This window comes from Bidens hawaiensis, unplaced genomic scaffold, assembly GCF_021521415.1.
Source record: "Bidens hawaiensis isolate Kalapana, Puna unplaced genomic scaffold, B.hawaiensis_p1.1 tig00022408_1, whole genome shotgun sequence".
NCBI classification, from domain to species: Eukaryota; Viridiplantae; Streptophyta; class Magnoliopsida; order Asterales; family Asteraceae; genus Bidens; species Bidens hawaiensis.
In genome coordinates, this window is record NW_027493495.1 from 106,152 (window position 1) to 111,966 (window position 5,815).

General features: G+C 34.9%; 1 pseudogene; it reads right to left on the minus strand.

The window, feature by feature from the left end:
* Positions 1–3,821: 3,821 nt before the first annotated feature.
* LOC143565547 (PTI1-like tyrosine-protein kinase At3g15890) lies at positions 3,822–5,815 on the minus strand (annotated as a pseudogene).

Below are 5,815 nucleotides of genomic sequence, written 5' to 3' on the forward strand. Positions count from 1 at the left end.
GTTAAAGTTAGTTGAGAATCACGGCGTGGCGCTGAATTTACTTGGGAACGAGAAGACGAGATGAAAGAAAAGTACCTGCATTTGTTTATTACGGATTCTTCCTAATTTCTGGACGAAATTTCCTAAAGTAGGGAAGACTGTGACATTCGTCATTTTCTGTTTAACTTTTATTTGTTTTTGTATTGGAAACATGACCCGGTTTGGTCTTTCGGGTACCTCGTTATTAATAAAATGTTGGGTTTTATGTTCATTTATATTACACAAATGTCGGATCAAGAAAACACCCTTTACGGTGCCTTAAAACACCCTTTTATTATTAAAAAATGACTTAAAACGAACTTCAGGGACCCAAACCGCCCACAACCAAAGCTAAATGGGTGTTTTAAACAAAAGGATAACCCATACTTTTTCACCACCATCCACCTAGTTTGACCATTTTAACCAATCAAATGCATACATGACCCTTAAGGGTAACCCTCGCTTTTTCGACTATAAAATCAAGTTGAATGCACCAATTTTGGTTTGCTCTTTCTTTTCCAAACTCTCTCAATATAAGATCTAAGTATCCATCTTTCAAGCTCTTGATAGTTTAACTTCTCAAGATCAAACTAATGCTAATCTTTGTTCGAACTAATTCTTGTAAATTAAAGTTTGTTATCATAGCTTGTTTAAAACATATTTCCCTTGTTTCCTTGGCTTTCCCTTCTCCGGCCATGTCGGTTTAGGTGTATTGCTAGGCAAGGCTACATGGAGGACTATTATAGTCCTTGTTAAACACTTCAATTTATGCTTTAATTTATGTAAGCTTACTAATGTTGTTTAGTTCTAATTACTTTAGTTTCCAAATCATTTTATTGAGTTCTATGGTATTGGTTATGCGGCAACCATCCTCGGTTTCATTCCGAGTCAAGGACCGAACCAAAACCGAACTCTTGTTTAAATACTTTATTATTAACATGTTGTATGAAAAACTTGAGCATTATCATTTTTAATTTATATTAATAAGTTCTATGGTATTGGGTATGTGATAACCATCCTCGGTCTTATTCCGAGTCAAGAACCGAACCAAGATCGAACTAAATCGAGTTCACTCGCTTAAGACACACTAGTTGTGGTTTGGGCAACGAATCTCATATTTTTCTTAAAAACCATATTAAAAACTAATCTAAATTATTTTCTCAAAATACATGGTATGTCGGATCCAATTTGATCTTATAACAAGTTTGGACCGACAAAGCCAAACACTCATTTAACGGACATTGAGGTTCTTTTTAATAGAACTACATATTTGGTTAAGTTTCTTTTGATATTATTGAGTTATCTCATAACATTTATCACTTTGGAATATCGGCTTCGGGCTTGACCAATTATCAAGACTCGAACCAACAAATCCGAACACTCGTAAACTCTCGCTTAGGTATCTATTTATATTTTCAATGTTGCAATTATACCCAAATATTTACTTAACAAAAGTTAATTAAAACTAATGAATAAAATATCGAGACCCGATTTCGAGTAAACTTACTTTTCTAAAAACATTACTTTAATTCATATGTATTTACACTTTAACCCTCAAACTTTAATTAATTATCTTACTTGTCATGTTATTTTACTTTAAAACTTTTAAGACCATCTACTAACTCAAGACCCTTTTTAATCTAGGTCTTGCTCGTTGAACTTACCTTCCCGTTTTATCACAAACTAATCCTTCAAGTTACTTATTTCACGTGAGTACATTTCATCCCCCGTTTTCACTTTTATACTTTGAGGGTAACATATATACTTATTCAAAACAAGAATGATTTATAATACTCTATCCTTAAACCACAAATTCTAGGGTGTATGATACTTAGAATACTTGCTCTATTGTGTGTTATATGTTTCATATGCTTTACGTACACGAGTGTTTATTTTTATTTTATTGTTGTTGAGCCTCAATAAGTATGATCATACGCACCCCTAACTATTTTAGCCTTGTGCTAGTAGAATAGGGTCTCAATATCCAAGTATGTTGGTTGTTACCGATTAGAAAAGATCCTCATTTACTTATGATTTATATACCGCAATTATTGCTTATATATATAGTTTTATATACGAGTTATGGATTTCGCCTCATGATATATATACTCAAAACTATGAAATTGCTCACTAACATTCATGTTGACAAATATTATTTTATGCATTGTTACATGTTTGATTATTGGTTGATTAGAGTTTGATGACACCATTTTATTTTGAGACCATTTAAGTTACTTAGAAGAATGAACAATTTAAATTCTTGCATTTGATACTAATTTGTATGAACGATGTTGTGTTAGTTTTGATGTTTAAATGAAATGAATGAGTTGTTAAAATATTGTCACTTTAATAGTGTCTTGTGTTCTTGAGCAATCCGTTCCACCCCGGGATGTTCTGCCGCCTTTGGTTGGGGTGTGACATCGGTCACCCCCATTTTTATTAATTCGTTGGGTAAATTTTTTGCGATTTTGTCTGAATTTTTTTTAGGTCTTAAGCTCGGCCACCCCTCAATGACTTCGGTCACCCCTGTGACGTAGTCCAAGCTTCACCATCGTGTATGTGTACACGTATAATATGTGTATGCATGCATATCAATATATGTATATGCGTGTATGTGTACGTGTGTGATTTACTTTTTTTTCTAAAACGAATCGTTGGTGGGTGTGTGGTGTGTCATTTTTTTTTCTAAACCAAATGATTGTAACTCGAGGTTAGGCTTGGGGTGTTCGGGGTGGGTAAATGTGTAGTTTTTTTTTAAACGGCACATTTTGTCCCAATTCCAATTTGGCGAATCTTTTTTGACCCCAATCAAATTGATACATTTACCATACTGGATTAACTCGAATTCATTTTGCTTATAACTTTTTCATTGGACTCGAAAAAATTTTGCTTAAAACCTGGTACGACCCAAACCCATTTGATTGAACCTGTATGGCCCTAAATCTGAATCTGCTCGACCTGTTTGATAGGCCTACTGGTTCAAGGTGATGATAAAGGCACTGCCATGTCACCGCCACACGTCGGTACCACATGCCATCGTCATGACCTATCCTCTTATGCAAGGTTCTCGGCTGCTAATACCCTATATAAAAATAAACGTAGTCGGTCAACCTATTTGTTTCTTTTTTTCATTTTTCAGGGAGGCCCGAGTGGTCAAAAGACCCCGACCCTACACCTCGCTAGGCCCGGGTTTTTTTTTTAAAAAAAAATTATATATTTTTTATGATAAACAATGTTCATATTTAATGTTTAAGCTTAATTATACAACCACTGACATGGTTTAGTGGCAAATGGTTATGACTTTCAAACAAAATTTTGTGGGTTTTATTCTCACTTGAGACGTTTTAAGTTTTTAACCCTATTTTTATACAAAGTTTTTTACACAACCCAAATTATAATCAGGTAAACTCATTTAAAAAATAAATTGTTTAAACCCAACAAAATACCCCTTTCATTTAAGGCATAAAAAAAATTTCGCCTTCACCCTAAAAGATTTTAGCAATTCTCGGACAGCAATGTTCTTTTTAGAAGTCACATTTCAACACAAGCTAATTTTTAGTCTGGACTTATGTTGACATGAACCAAAGTGATGGCTTTTCAAATTGGTCAATTTTGACCAGAACTCTATTAAACCCAAAGTCGATCTAACCCGACACCAACCCGAACAACCCGTTTTGTCAGTCATAATCATATTATTCGAAACATTTTAACTGAACCAACGATAATAAGGTCAACAACTGACAGTTGCATGCAATAGGCAGGACTTTAGAGGACTCTTGTATACACCCAAACATACAAATTTATTTTCATTTCACCAATACACAAACACCAAATCATGCAGAATAATTGGCAAACAAATGCCTGAAACAATTTACAATATTATGTTGCTTTCTTGATTTTTCATATTTGTTCTCTCTTCCGGAATAAAACCCGAACTGTCATCTGCAGCCCGACCCGTTTTAAACATCTCATCGTTTTCAATATCAGCAAATCTTTCCTTCAATTCTCCCTTTAGCAACTCAACCACTTCAATCATCGTTGGTCTTTTATCGGGCTTATTATGTGCACATATGAGCCCGATAAAAACAACCCGTTTCAGCTCTTCTTCTATATACTCTCCTTTCAACTTTGGATCAGCAATTTCACTAAACTTCTTTTCACAAACTAATGGTAGGGCCCATTATGTGATCATTTCAATGGGCTTCTTGCCACTAACAAGCTCTAGTAACAAAACACCAAAGCTGTAAACATCACCGCTTCTTGACGCCTTACCTAACATGGCGTATTCTGGGGCTAAGTATCCGATTGTCCCTTTGACCCGTGTGGTTACATGGGTTGCACCGTCTGGTATTAGCTTGTGAAACCCAGAAATAGCCACTCGGGCTTTGAAATCCGCCTCAAGTAAAACATTGCTAGCTTTAATATCTCTATGCATTATGTTTGGTGTTGCATGATGATGAAGATATCTGTGGATAATGTAATGAACTTAAGTCAAGATTCATCTATGGTGGCAAAGGTGCATGAAACAGAAATAATTAACCGACACAACTGAACCAATATCAATGAACCCAACCCGAAACCGATGATTTGGTTCTATGTTTTTCCAAAAACTAATTTTCCAGTTCGGTTTCAGTTTTGCATGTACCGAAAGCTGTTAAAACCGAACTGACCTTTTATAACCGAATCGAAACCGTAAAAACCGTAACAAACCAGACTCTTGTTATTGAAGTTATGTATTATAAATTATATTTTTGAATGTTAAGTGATTTATAAAAAAAATATAAAAAATGGTGTAGCCCAAATGTTATATGTAATAACCATTTAACTTAATAATTAACAAAAAACTTTAGGCCCAAAATTTCTTGCTCAAGTTCGTTATTTTGTGCCATTTTTTCCGGCCCAAAAGTTTCAAGCCTAAATGGTAAAACCGAAAAAACCAAAACGAACCCATTGAGTCCAAAACCGACCCATGCACACTCGCACATTGAAATCCAATTAGGTGTCAATATTCTTGAAAGACTTACTCGATTCCTTCTGCAGATTAGATTGCAATACTCATTCTTCGTGGCCAATCAAGAAGGTTTTCAGAAGAGTGTTGACCATGAAGGTGAGAATGTAAACTATAATTAGGCATGTAATCATACACGATCAACCGTTCCTGTCCTTCTGCACAATAGCCTCGCATGTTGAGCAAATTCTTGTGACTAACGCGTGCAAGTATTTCAACCTCGACAACAAACTCCCGTTCTGCTTCCTCGCTCCAAACATGCAACCTTTTTACCGCAATCTAAATATACACACTTATCAAATTAGAACCTGACTTGACCCGTTACTCAACAAGCCCGACACATATATAGTAATGGTAGGACATAAATCTTCTATGATATAAAATATAGTGTTTACATCAAGACAGAAGGCAAACGTGCGACATTGTAAATAGTAAATAAGTGATGTTTTTAATTACTTGAGATCCATTCCATAGTTGACCCCAGTAAACACTGCGAGATCCGCCTTCGCTAAGCTTGTTATCGTAATTGAAATTGTTTGTAGCAGACTGTAATTCCTTTAATGAGAACATCCTCCATGTGTCCTTCACTTTCCTGTGTAGTTCAGTAATAAGAATTATAACGATAAAAGTCTATAAACTAGCCACAATCAATCACAAGAACCATAGCTATTCTCAAACCACCCATATTTTAGTGTAACACGTGTAAATCATTTAACATTTATACATGTCTTTAATTTCAGTATTTAACTGTGTTTACAGTTTTGAAGATTTAACCATACTTGCCAAATC